The sequence below is a fragment of the Cucurbita moschata genome, unplaced genomic scaffold (assembly GCF_002738365.1).
Source record: "Cucurbita moschata cultivar Rifu unplaced genomic scaffold, Cmos_1.0 Cmo_Scf00070, whole genome shotgun sequence".
Lineage (NCBI taxonomy): Eukaryota > Viridiplantae > Streptophyta > Magnoliopsida > Cucurbitales > Cucurbitaceae > Cucurbita > Cucurbita moschata.
In genome coordinates this window covers 667,623-682,634 of record NW_019268586.1, presented here as the reverse complement: position 1 = coordinate 682,634, position 15,012 = coordinate 667,623, and the positions used below count along the sequence as shown (strand labels likewise).

At 35.7% G+C, this 15,012-nt stretch overlaps 1 non-coding gene across 1 annotated transcript; it reads left to right on the top strand.

Moving 5' to 3' along the window:
• The first annotated feature begins 208 nt into the window (after window positions 1–208).
• TRNAL-UAG lies at window positions 209–288 on the top strand. Its single transcript has one exon. It is a non-coding gene; the product is annotated as a tRNA-Leu (tRNA).
• Window positions 289–15,012: the final 14,724 nt, after the last annotated feature.

Here is a 15,012-nt window from a genome sequence, read left to right as displayed (position 1 = left end):
TGCCTTCAACGTTCAAACATCACTTATGTGGAATCAAAACTTGTTTGACTACACACGCCGCCTATGCGTGCATGTTCTATCATGTGTGACACAACAATGTTGCATCTCATCGTTATCTCGGTTCCCAATAACACGATCCATGTATCGTGATGAAATCTCATGTCTTGAGATACTCAATCATCTTGGTTTTTCTAGACACATTTGTTGGGACAGTTTGGCTGAGTGGTCTAAGGCGCCAGATTTAGGCTCTGGTCTGAAAGGGCGTGGGTTCAAATCCCACAGCTATCATGATCATATACTTGTTGTGTAGCCTCGTGATCTTGACACGCTCATGATAAACCTAAAGGAATACTCAATCCCCATTCACATTTTCACCCTTTGTTGTACCTTAGGTAGGGTTTGCCTTAGGGTTTGAAAAATCAATAATGTGGAACTAAAAATTATTTGACCACACCCAATGCATGCATGTTCAATCATGTGCAACACAACATCATTGCATCTCATCATCCGACCCATGCATCATATTGCAATCTCATGTCTAGAGATAGCTTGACTATCTTGGTTTGTCAAGGCACATCTATTGTACAGTCGAGTGATTTAAGATGCCAGATTTGGGCTCTAGTTTAAAAGGGCATGGGTTTAAATCCCTATCATTTATTTTCATTTTTTTGTAAAGCCTCAAGCCCTACTTGTTTTGACTTTTTATGTATCACTATTAACCTCGTGGTTTTAAAACTCGTCTATTATGAAGAGATTCTAACCCAACTCCGACCAGTGTCTCATGATCTTGTCACGCTCACGACAAATCTAAAGGAGTACTCAATCTCCATTCACATTTTTCACTCAACTTTATGGCTTTGTTATACCTTAGGCAGAGTTTTTCTTCCGTATTCAAACATCCATAATGTGGAATTAAAACTTGTTTGACCACACACGCCGTCTATGCGTGCATGTTCAATCATGTGCGACACAACATTGTTGCATTTCGTCATCATCTCGGTTCCTAACAGCACAACCCATGCATCGTATTGTAATCTCATGTCTCGAGATAGCTCGACAATCTTGATTTGTCCAAACACATTCGTTAGGAAAGTTTGGTCGAGTTGTCTAAGGTTCTAGACTTCGACTCTAGTTTAAAAGGGCATGGATTCAAATCCCACAACTGTCATTTATTTTCATTTTTTGTAAAGCCTCGTGCCCGCTGCTAACACATATTGTTTGTTTTGACTTTTTATTTATCGTTGTTAACATCATGGTTTTAAAACACGTCTACTATGGAGAGAGTCTAGCCCAACTCCGACCAGTGCATCATGTCAAAGTCTGACTTTTTCAAATGTGCGGCTTTGTGATCTTGACATGATCATGACAAACCTTAACGAGTACTTAATTCCCTTTCATATTTTTCATCTAGCTTTGTGGCTTTGTGGCTTTGTTGGACCTTAGGCAGGGTTTGCCTACGGGTTTCAAACATGAATAATGTGGAATTAAAACTTATTTGACTGCACACGCCGCCTATGAGTGCATGTTCAATCATTTGCAACACAACAACGTTGCATCTCATGGTCTTCTCGGTTCCCAACAACACGATCCATGCATCGTGATGCAATCTCATGTCTAGAGATAGCTCGACTATCTTAGTTAGTCCAAACACAATTGTTGGGATAGTTTGGCTTAGTGGTCCAAGGTGCTAAATCTAGTCTCTGGTTTAAAAAGGGATTGGTTTCTAATCCCATAACTGTCATTTATTTTTATTTTTTTTAAAACCTCAAGTCCGCTACTAGCACATATAGTCTGTTTCGACATTCTATGTATTGTTAACCTCATGGTTTCAAAACGCGTCTACTATGGGCAGCCTAATCTTGACACGCTCATGGAAAACCTTAAGGAGTACTCAATCCCCGTTCACATTTTTCACCCGGCTTTGTGGCTTTGTTGGACCTTAGGCAGAATTTTCCTTCGGAATTCAAACATCACTTATGTGGAATTCAAACTTGTTTGACCACACACGCCGCCTATGTTTCCTTCGGAATTCAAACATCACTTATGTGGAATTCAAACTTGTTTGACCACACACGCCGCCTATGCGTGCATGTTCAATCATGTGCGACACAACACGTTGCATCTCATTGTAGATGAGAGCCCCCCAATCAGGAAAGACTCACAGTCTGCTCAAATCATCGAACATCATAACGGAAAGCCTAGATGAAAGTTATCTCGCGACGAAGAAAAGCAAAGGACACCCAATCATACTACTATAAAAAAAAGTCGTACAAATATAGAAAAAGTAGTACAAATATCAAAAGTAAAGTTAGAATGTCTCAAGTCATGGAGAATGATATAAGGGTTGAAGGGCCGTTAATACCTTTTTATATATTGTCTCAAAGTTTGCCATAAGTGAACTAAACGATGAAAGCTAGAGATCAAAACGATTAATATCAGCAGAAGCGTGGTGGGCCCATAACTCACAGGTCCCATGAAAGCTAGAGATCAAAACGATTAATATCAGCAGAAGCGTGGTGGGCCCATAACTCACAGGTCCCACGATTGAAACCTAGCTTTGATATCATAATACTACATGTGAAATAACATAGTCAGCAAAAATAAGGGATATTACTTATCCTACAATACATAAATGTGGCAGTGAACCACACATCACTCACCTATCTTTTTTGGTTTGATTGTCCTTCTTTCAGTGTCCCTCCACGAGAATTCAAACTTGTTTGACCACACACGCCGCCTATGCGTGCATGTTCAATCATGTGCGACACAACACGAATTCAAACTTGTTTGACCACACACGCCGCCTATGCGTGCATGTTCAATCATGTGCGACACAACACGTTGCATCTCATTGTAGATGAGAGCCCCCTAATCAGGAAAGACTCACAGTCTGCTCAAATCATCGAACATCATAACGGAAAGCCTAGATGAAAGTTATCTCGCGACGAAGATAAGCAAAGGACACCCAATCATACTACTATAAAAAAAAAGTCGTACAAATATAGAAAAAGTAGTACAAATATCAAAAGTAAAGTTAGAATGTCTCAAGTCATGGAGAATGATATAAGGGTTGAAGGGTCATTAATACCTTTTTATATACTGTCTCAAAGTTTGCCATAAGTGAACTAAACGATGAAAGCTAGAGATCAAAACGATTAATATCAGCAGAAGCGTGGTGGGCCCATAACCCACAGGTCCCACGATTGAAACCTAGCTTTGATATCATAATACTACATGTGAAATAACATAGTCAGCACACAGGTCCCACGATTGAAACCTAGCTTTGATATCATAATACTACATGTGAAATAACATAGTCAGCAAAAACAAGGGATATTACCTATCCTACAATACATAAAAGTGGCAGTGAACCACACATCACTCACCTATCTTTTTTGGTTTGATTGCCCTTCTTTCAGTGTCCCTCCACGAGGCGTCTCCGTCATCAAACCGAAGTTAAATCATGCTTCATGATAACGAATTACTTTGTTGATTTAATATCTTACAGAAAAAAAAAATACTTGTTTGAGATTTGAATCACATCGCAGGCAAGATCGATCATGTCAAGCTTAGATGATACTAAACATACAACCTAAACTACATAGCATTACAAAAAAAAAGAAAACGTAGTACTTAGTTAAAAGAAGGCATAAATGATCTTTTTATTACCTTTTTCAAGTCTACAAGACAACATAAGTGGCTATATATAGCCTCAACATGAAACCCTTAACCTTCAACTAGAAATTTTAAGAGTGGTATCATTCACACCTTTAGGACTATAATTAGCCACTATAAAAATGAGGAATTTTAAGAGTTGTGTCATTAGTACTTTTAGGACTATAATTAACCACTGGTAAAATGTAACGATCTTATTTTTTTTTACTAAAATAGAGTCGTACCATATATATGATGTGATCTTTTTATGTGGAAATATTCATTTTAAATGTTTCATCAGTCCCATGGACTTACATAATAAAAATAAAATCCGTAAATAAATCGAAAACATATAAGAAATGATAATAAACATATATATCCAAAAACTAGAAAACAAATGATGATGGAGTTGACACACGAGTCGTGTGAGTTGCGACTGACGTGGGAAGTGTGTGCGCTGCACATGAGAAGAGCATGACTAGTTTGTCAGGTCACGCATGCATTTCTCGGAGAGTGTCCTTTTCAGGTCGTGGGCTGCTGGGGAGTGATTTAGTGCTTGTTGGGCCACCTGTGTTGAACCTGGATCCAAAAGTCTATCGGTTTTGTCTCTCTGACCTGTTTTCTACTTCTACTAGATCTTCGGCGCTCACTAAAAATGCATTAAGGAAATAAAAGGTCATAAAATGCATTTATGTCTATCGCGAGATTTCTGATGTGAGGGTGGTTGCTCCCACGAGATTGCTAACTCTTTTTTTTTCCTTGTTGTTACCGTAAATGTAACCTAAATGTGAATAAAAATTCATAAAATACATTTGTGAGATCCACAAAAAAAATTTGTAACTAGAATAAATAAAACTCATCTTCCTTAAGCTTATCTTGCATGATTGAGATGTCTTGATTCGTATCATTCTCAACTTCTTCAAGAGGCTTCATCATCTAATCTATTTGTAAAACTTTGCTACAAAAGTAGGTTAAGAAAGTACAAAAGACCTCACAACACTTTATCACGTCAACACTCAACACTTTATTCACGTGTACACTCAAGGAATTGTTGGCCACTATTTGCACTCATTTACACAAATTATGCTCTCTGTAAGGACATGGCTGATGCGATGGCTCTAAAAGACGGGTAAATTTTTTTGCGAAATAAATTCATTAAAATTTAAAACATAATTTACATTATACCAAAATAGTGTGCGCACATTAGTAATTTAAAATACATCATAATAGTTAAAAGATAGAATAAGGAACAGACGCAAAACATTTTAAAATAAAAGGGTTGAAACGACGGGTGAGGTTAGTCTATGACACCTGCTCTAGAGTCCACTCCCGACCTCGACCAGCTCCTTATTACCTGGAAAAAAAATGGAGAATAAGGAATGAGTACAAGACTCAGTAAGTAGCCTACTTGTAGGCTCCTAATCATGTCCTTGATATGCTAGGGTACCACATTCTTTGTTCTTGCTTGTTCTTGATCTTGTTCTTGTGGTAAGTACTTAAGCCCCTTTAATTCTTGTTCTTGACTTGGGGTTCTTATCTTGATCTATCTTGAGGACCTTGGTTCTTAAACCCTAAAACCTTGGTTTTCCTTTAAGGGCCTTAGCACTATGGTTTTTTGTTCTTGGTCATTTGTTCCTGGTTCTTGTCCTTAGAACTAGGATCTTGATCCATGTTCTAGTCCTTGATCTTTCTCTTATTCTTGGTACTTTCGTGGTTCTTGTTCTATTATTGTTTCGTTCTCCAAGACACTTCCCCTAGGATTTACGGCACTAGACATGTACCTGAGAATCCTGTGAACAAGGCTTCATGCGTTCTAAGCGACATAGCTTTAACCTACGTCCAAGGCTTCATGTGTTCCAAGCGACGTAGTCTTACCGCATCTTCGAGATATGGTCTGCTTGACCTATGCCCAAGGTTTCATGCATTCCAAGCGGCATAGTCTAAAAACCTACATCCAAGGCTTCTTACATTTCAAGCGATGTAGTCTTAAAACTGCATCAAAGGCTTGCCCTATAATACAGTCTGCTTAACCTATGCCCAAGGCTTCATGCGTTCCAAGCGGCATAGTCTGAAAACCTACATCCAAGGCTTCTTACGTTCCAAGCGATGTAGCCTTAATACTGCATCAAGGGCTTACCCGATAATACAGTCTGCTTAACCTACTCTCAAGGCTTCATGCGTTCCAAGCAGCGTAGTCTAAGGTATGAGCATGCTGTACCGTGGGAGATCCTAGGAGGTTCTTGATTCGTGGCTAAGGTAACTTACTCTCTTCTTGTTCCTCTGTGACCTTAGACTACTCCCCTTGATAGACCATAAAGGTCACTTGCTCGGTGCATACTTGAATATGGCATCCTGCAAGTTTGCAGGGCATCTCTAATAGGTGAGGGAAACTTGAGGCATGACATCCTGCAAAGGAAACATGGTGCAAGGCATCCCACCTAGAAGTGGAATTCTTGGGCACCACTTGGTGGGAGGTCATGGGTCACTTTGGACATGATTAGAGTATTACCTAGCATTCTTGAGTTTCTGTTTTTGAGTTTGGGGACCTTGATCCATCGTCCTTGAGTGGTACCTAGCATTCTTCTTACTTGGGTAGTTGTAAAGCTTGTGTGTTGTTGTTCTTGGTTCTTAATCTTGTAAGTTTCTAAGGTCCTTAATTCCTTGAGACATAAGTTGTAACTTGTATTTGTAACCATATGAACCCATCTTAGTGTAAGTTGTTCTAGAAGGTCATAGATTCTTAGGGAGTTCTTTAGAAGGTTCTAGAAGAGTCTGAAGTCTTGTGGTGTTTCCTTTAGGTGTTTCTTGGATCCTAACTTTGTTTTGGTTCCAAACTTACACCAATAAACTTGAAACCTCAAACTTATCTTCATGTCCTTCATAATCGACCTTATAAGAAGTAGCAAATCAATCGGAGCATGTATAGACTTTGAAATCTCATAAGAAGTTCTAGGGACATTTTGGCCATTTCACCCCTAATTCTTGTATATCCTTGGATTGGAATTTTGAGTTTTCCTTGAAGCTTTTTAATGGTGGATTGGATTGGGGGAATGGTTTCTAGGCACTTTCAGGACTCTATTCCTTCATAGAACTTGTGGGTACTGTTGTTTAGAAGCTATAGGAACCAGTTTGAAAGGAAATGGTGGAGAATTGCTCTCGAATTTGGAAGAAACTTGAGAGTAGGAGACCCAAAATCTAAACACTTATTGCCAACAGCTAGGTGCTCGACCTTGCTCGATTCTTGTTCCCAACGATTGCCCCAACTACAGAATTTATAGGGGAAACTTAAACCAACATTCCAGAATCATCATGAATTGTCGGTTGGATTTTCTAGAAAATTCGTCGGAAATATCTACTCTGATCAGAGCCTCACCGACCTTGGTTTTGGATCCTAGCCGTTGGATGTGACAATTCGTGAGTTTTCTAGAATATATACAAGTTTGGAGGAGATCCAACGGCTGAGAGTCGACATTCGAAGGATTTTGTGTAGAAGGCACTGTGAAGGTTCTGATTTTTTAGCAGAATGGCAAATCCATAATTATCCTAACTTCAAGGGTATTTTGATAATTTGCCACTTTCTGAATATCTTATTATTAATTTCTCAAAAAATCCATAATTTTCCTAAGATGATGGTCATTTTTTCCGTCTTGAACATCTTGAAATTCCTTCTAGATGAGGAATTAAAAATCTCGCAAGATCCTTGATAATTGGAAAAATAACATTTTCGTCCCTTTCGCTTATGCTTTCATTCCAATCCTTCTCCAAAGGTCTTAAGTCGTTAAGATTACTCCTTAGGGTATAGAAATGACTTACTAAGTCTCGTTTCCTTGCTTAATCCTCATAATTTCTTTCCTTGGATCTTTTGGGTCATGCATAGGTGGCTTTCCTTCACTTTTAGGGTGTTACAATATGTGACTAGATTACTCAAATTTGATTGGAAATTGTTTATGTATGCCGGTACAAGCAAACCATTGGGCACAAAAGGAAGATATCTTAAAGGTATTTCATGCAGGACTTCAGATGATTGCAGGGATAATGTTTTTTGTGATTGTAAATTAAACATCTGCTTCTATCATGGCAAGAAGCATCCCTTCAACTTCAACTCCAACTCTCACAAGATGAGTAAGAACATTCATTTAGAAGACTACAAGGAGATCAAAGAAGTGCCTCTCAACAACTAATCAATATAATGAAGATGATCATAAAGAACTTGATCGATGTGACCCTGGATTTTGATTCTCATAATAAATAAACGATATTTTTGTTTAGTTCGTGTGCCTCTCAAGGTTTCGGGTCATAGTATATCATACGAATACAAGATACACTGACATGCTCGTTCCACATGAAGCTATTTAATGCAACAAATTATTCATAACAATATACCATAAAGATTCATATACATGACATAGACATCGTGAGTCAAAAATCGAGACTCGAATCTATCTCGAACTCTATAGCTCCATAGTTCATACACAGTCTCGTCTCAGGTGTGCAGTTAGTTTCTATTTAAAAAGATGAGTAGTGTGATATAGTAACAACGTTTAGAAAATGCTCAATTTTGAAGGACAAGAAAGAGAGTTATCTAAAAATTATTGTTATAATTATTTATATTATGATTGCGATTATTATATTATGATGAGACGGTTTAGGTGAGATCTACCGTAGACCTAACTTTCACATGATGAGACAGATTATTATATTATTATTATATTATGATGAGACGGTTTAGGTGAGATCTAAGGATCATCTCTGCTCCTCTCTTCTTGAGAATTTATACATCCCTCATTATTACATGGACAACTATCTCTCGAGTTCTGGTTTAGGTTTATCCTCAATAGAAAAATAAAGTAGAGCATCTAGAACCCAAGTGGAGAGAATGCGTGTGAAGTGTGTAGAAAAGTACAATGCATCCAAATCCACCGATAAATGAAATTAGAGCCAAAGCCAAAACATGATGTTTTAATCCATAAGACACAAAATCATATTTGCATACGTGCATTTCTTGATCTTAATAGTGGGGTCACTTCTTGAATATTTTTCAATATTCATTCTATCATTAAAAAAAATTTACAGTAATGAAAAGGACATATAAACTGTTGTTGGCTTCTCCTATGGAGGCTATAGAACGAAATCTTTTATGCTAAATCCAACATTTATTTATATTTTTCTATCTTTTTTAATTTTGTTTTACAAGAGTGACTATGGGGTCACCTCCTGAGTATTTTTCAATATTCATTCTACCATTAAAAATAAAGGTTTGAAATATTTGTTTAGAGGTCAAAAGTATTTCTATTTGAATCACATCCAAAATATAAGATCATTACCATCAAATTTTGAAAAATTCATTGGCTTAAAGTTAGTCTTTTTAGTTATTCCCATTTGGGATATCATACCATATTTTGGTTTCATATTATCTAATTTAGCAAATATTCCTCAATTATATAAAAGTTTTGGGTACAAAATTGAAGACACAAAATTATCATCACCCAAAAAGCTCTAAAATCCCTCCTAAAGTCATGGACAAGAACATTTCTATCAAGTTCCCTTTCCTAGGTGCAATCATCTTATTCTTGGCGTGATCAATACAGGTTTAGAATATGTTGTAGTTATTAAAATGATATATCTTTTTTTTTTAATGATTAAAATGATCCCAATTCATTTACATGCATCCTGATATGAACCAAGAGACATCAATCATACAATATGCTTCAATGAAGATGTGAAGAAAAGGTTGTCAAAATTATCAAAAGATGTTTCAATTCATGCTACATTGAAGAAGAATAAAGTTTGATTGTTGTAAATTTTGGGTGGGTTATAATTTAGAGTTATTGTGTTTTAAGACTTTTTATTTAATTTCGGTTATATTTACATAATGGCTAATTATGGCCATAAAGTGTGAATGTTACAACTTTTGTAATTTTCATTTTGAGGCTATATAAAGCCATGTTTGTTGTATTTGTAAGGAAGACTTAGAAGATATATCAAAAGAAGCATTTGTGCTTTTCTTTAGCCAATGGCTAAGTTTCTTTGCAATTCTGTGTAGTTTAGATTGCATGTAGAATCATTCAAGCTCGACATGATCAATCTTGCTTGTGGAGTGATTCGAATCTCAATCAAGTGTTCTTACATTGAGATATTTGATCAACTAGAATCATTGAAGCTAGAGATGATCGATCTTGCTTCTAGAGTGATTCGAATCTCAAACAAAGTGTTCTTGACTTGAGATATTCGATCCACAAGGTAATCCGAATCTTATTCCCCTTGTATTGATTCCTTATCGTATCATTTGGTATCAGAGCTTCAGGCTCAAGATCGGATATATGTTTCCTTTGCGTTTCTTCTCAATTTGATTTTTATTTATTTTCATCTTTGTAGTTTTTAATCGACCCAAAGTTCAAAATTCAATCTTTGCTCTATTTAAAATTTTGAGAGGTGAGAATGAGAGCTTCATTTGTGTAAATGAGTGCAAACAGAGTGGCCTAAAATTCCTTGAGTGTATACACGTGAGAGAGTGTTGTGAGGTCCTTTGTATTTCCATAACTTATTTTTTGCAGCAAAGTTTCACAAATAGATTCGAGGACGAATCCTCTTGAAGAAGTGGAGAATGATATGAACCAAGAGACATCAATCATACAATATGCTTCAATGAAGATGTGAAGAAAAGGTTGTCAAAATTATCAAAAGATGTTTCAATTCATGCTACATTGAAGAAGAATAAAGTTTGATTGTTGTAAATTTTGGGTGGGTTATAATTTAGAGTTATTGTGTTTTAAGACTTTTTATTTAATTTCGGTTATATTTACATAATGGCTAATTATGGCCATAAAGTGTGAATGTTACAACTTTTAGAATGCTTTCATTTTGAGGCTATATAAAGCCATCTATGTTGTATTTGTAATAAGACTTGGAAAATATAGTAAAAGAAGCATTTGTGCTCTTCTTTAGCCAATGGCTAAGTTTCTTTGCAATTCTATGTAGTTTAGGTTGCATGTAGAATCATTCAAGCTCGACATGATCAATCTTGCTTGTGGAGTGATTCGAATCTCAATCAAGTGTTCTTGTCTTGAGATATTTGATCAACAAGAATCATTGAAGCTAGACATGATCGATCTTGCTTCTGGAGTGATTCGAATCTCAAACAAAGTGTTCTTTGCTTGAGATATTCGATCAACAAGGTAATCCGAATCTTATTCCCCTTGTATTGATTCCATATCTTATCACATCCCTTTTGTGATCTTGTAGATTAATTTTGTTCATCATTATATTTCTTCGTGTATTAAATTCATAACATCTCATTTAATGTTGTATTTCTAAAATCAAATATTAGTAAAGTAATTGAATGTCCCATGATTGGATGGACAACAATGAAACTCACCTCACCCCATCAAACCATTTTACAATACAACATAATGGCAAACAAATTTGGTCTCAACTTGGCTTTCGTTGTTGCGATGATATTGCTCCTCGTCTCTTCTTTCGGTAATTGTCAATCTCATTTATTTTTCTTCTGTTTTGTTGTTCTTCATTTTAAAAGTCGATATTTCAATTTTATAATAATATTGAGGGAAATGTCGATAAAATAATTGTATGTATAGATATTACGAATAGTATATATAACTTTATGTGTGTTTTTCATGGATTAATTATATGTTGAGTGAGGATATAATATGTTGAAATGATTCGTGTTGATCTGTGGGGATAGTTTTCACTCTTAGAAACAAGGAGTACGTAATGTGATCTTGTCAGAGTGGAATGTCGAGGCCATCAGATGTTGAATCTGAATTTCGAATCTTGATCTGAATCTTCGGCGCGAGGCATTATAAATTATATATATATAATATATATATATAAAGAGTTTCAATCGTAGGAACTTTAAAATTAAGTGTGTTTTTCAGGAAGCAATTGTTTTTGGGTATCCTCCTAGAAAATTTCCTAAGAAGCATATGATTGAGATCGAATCATGTCGAAATGACCCATGTGAGTCTTTGGTGATATTCTTCACCTCTTAGAAACTAGGTGTCAGTAACTTGACCATGTCGCTAGGGTTGCATAGGAATGTCAGTGCCATCAAGTATCGACTTCAGATTATAAATTCTTATATGAATCCTATGCATGTGGTGTGATAAATGGAATTAGGCGACACCTCTCCTAGTAGATACAAACAACGTGTAAATTTCTTTTCAATGGCTCCATCACATGACCTAAAAAATTAAGCGTAATTTTCATTATGTTGGATGACTTTTAAGTATGTTAGTGAGAACAAAACATGTTGGTATGTCGGGACTGTCTTCCCTCTTAGAACCGAGGGCTAGGTAACATGAGCATTTTGCAGGAGAATGTCGGAGCCTTCAAATGCTAAGAATCCTAGACATCGAGCTGAAATTTAGTACTCTTTGATTATACGTGACTAGATGGCTCAAATTTGATTGGAAATTATTTACGTATGCAGGTAGAAGCAAACCATTAGGCACAAAAGGCAACTATCTTAAAGGTATGATAAGCGCCTACAATGCTGGAATTTGCAAAGCTAGAGGTCATTCTAGAATCCTTGCAAAACGTTCACAGAGAAAGCTAACTTAACGGATTGATTCCAACCAAGAGCTGGTTAGAAGATGAATGACTCTTAGATCGAACTTGGAATCTATGATGGTCACTCTTAGATACCAAGACAATTCACTCTAGAATTAGCTTGATCAAAACTAATTCAATGAATCGGTTTAAACATCAAACCTAAAGCAAGGTTTGAAAAAGGATTCATAATCTTTGTATTGCTTCTTGTAATTGCTCGTTCGGGTACATGGAAGTGATCAGTTGTTGGATTCATATCAAGGTATTTCATGCAGGACTGCAGATGATTGTAGGGATAATGTGTTTTGTGATTGTAAATTAAACATCTGCTTTTGTCATGGCAAGAAGCATCCCTTCAACTTCAACTCCAACTCTCACAAGATGAGTAAGAACATTCATTTAGAAGACAACAAGGAGATCAAAGAAGTGCCTCTCAACAACTAATCAATATAATGAAGATGATCATAAAGAACTTGATCGATGTGACCCTGGATTTTGATTCTCATAATAAATAAACGATATTTTTATTTAGTACGTGTGCCTCTCAAGGTTTCGGGTCATAGTTTGTCATACGAATACAAGATACACTGACATGCTCATTTCACATGGAGCTATTAAATGCAACAAATTATTCATATAACAACATATCATAAAGAATCATATACATGATAAAGACATCATGAGTCAAAAATCGAGACTCGACTCTATCTCGAACTCTATAGCTCTATAGTTCATACACACTCTGGTCTCGGGTGTGCAGTTAGTTTCTATTTAAAAAGAAAGAGTAGCTGGATATAGTAGTAACCTTTAAAAAATGCTCATTTTTTAAGGACAAGAAAGAGAGAGAAAGAGAGTTATCTAAAAATTATTGTCATAATTATTTATATTATGATTACGATTACGATTATTATATTATGATGAGACGGTTCAGGTGAGATCTATCATGGACATAACATTCAATTCCCTTATGGAATCTAGTCGGTTTGGGGAACATCTTTGCTCCTCTCTTATAGGGAGCATATACATCCCTCATTATTATATTTATGACTATCTCTCAAGCTTTGGTTTAGGTTCCTCAATAGAAAAAAAAAAATAAAATAGAGCATCAAGAACCCAAGCCGGGAGCATGTGTGTGGGCAGTGTGTAGAAAAGTACAATGCATCCAAATCCACCAAAAAATGAAATTAGAGCCAAAGCCAAAACATGATGTTTTATGCCACTAGACATGAAATCATATTTGCATGTGTGCATTTTTCGACCCTAACATTGGGGTCGATTATTTTTCAATATTCATTCTATGATTTTGAAATAATAATAATAATAATTAAAAATACAATTACTCATACCTCTCTCCCATCCAATCTCTCACATCCTGCAAAAGATTGGAGATACAAACAGAAAAAGAAAAACAGGAGATTTATTTGGGGAGAGAAAAAGGAAATCCCTCATACAATCATTTAACAGACAAAAGAGATAAAAATTTATTGGTAAGATCTTCTTTTTCTTTTAAATTAGCCAAACTTAATTGTGAATAGAATTAATGAAAAATGTGTTTAAATGAAATATATATTTGATGTTGACATGACCCGTGGTTTTGCACATGTCATATATATATCGATATGTGTTAATTATTTGTGGATCGATATGCTTATGATATGTTATGTATATGTTATAATATGTGAATTGTATGATAATACTTATGGTACGATGTGTTCAATGATATGTGTGTGTGTGTTTACGAAATGATATGATTATGATACAAGATGTGAATGACGGATAGATATATATATATAGATGTTGTGATATGATATGAAATATGTTATGGTACAAGAAATGTGATAAATTTACATGTTTATGATATCATATATTGTGATGCGATATATTATGGTATGAGATGTATATGATGAGATGTTATGTTAAAAGCATGAAACATTATGTTATGTCTTTTAAATTGTATGTATACAACATGATATGAATGACATGAAATATAATCTCGTTAGAATTATGTATGATATGAGAAATGATATGATATGATATGAATGATATACGATATGTGAAATGATATTGAAAACGATATGATATGTATGGAACGCTAGCGGGATTGTATTAAATGATAATGAAATGAAAAAATATTGGGACTTCATGCATTGGGGGATACCCCTATTCCATCACGAGGGTACGGACACATGCACCACTAGGCAGATGAAGTATTATTATGTTTTATATAATGCTGCCATGATGGTTACTAATTCTAATGGGTGTCCAGCATAAGGATCTACCAGAGTAGGCTTGCCCGACAAGAAAAAGGGTCCAGTGGTGTACGAACTGTCTAATGAGCTTGTACTTGCACGTATGGGCTGTGTGTAGAGTATATGGCACACATCTAAGCTGCCCATTAGTATAGTATCGTGGGAAAAAAGACTGATATGATAGGTCCCGTCATTGCATTCGCATGTTTCTTGCATTTAACCCCAATAGTGGGGTCACTTCCTGAGTATTTCTCAAAATACTCAAGCCACGTGTTACCTCTATTTTAGGTTAAGGCAAGACATTTCTGTACCGACGACATTGCAATTCGAGACTATGGCACTTGCATAGGGTAGTTGTGTTATTTTCTTAGACTTAGGCTAGAATAGGATGCTTTTGATTTAAACGTTTATTTATTTTTTTTATTATGTCGTCTTATGAACGTTTAAACTGCATTCAATGTTCATTAATATATTTAGGACCTTAAATAAATTCATTGGTTGATTTGTACATTAGTTTTTGTTTTTGTTTTTTTTTTTTTTT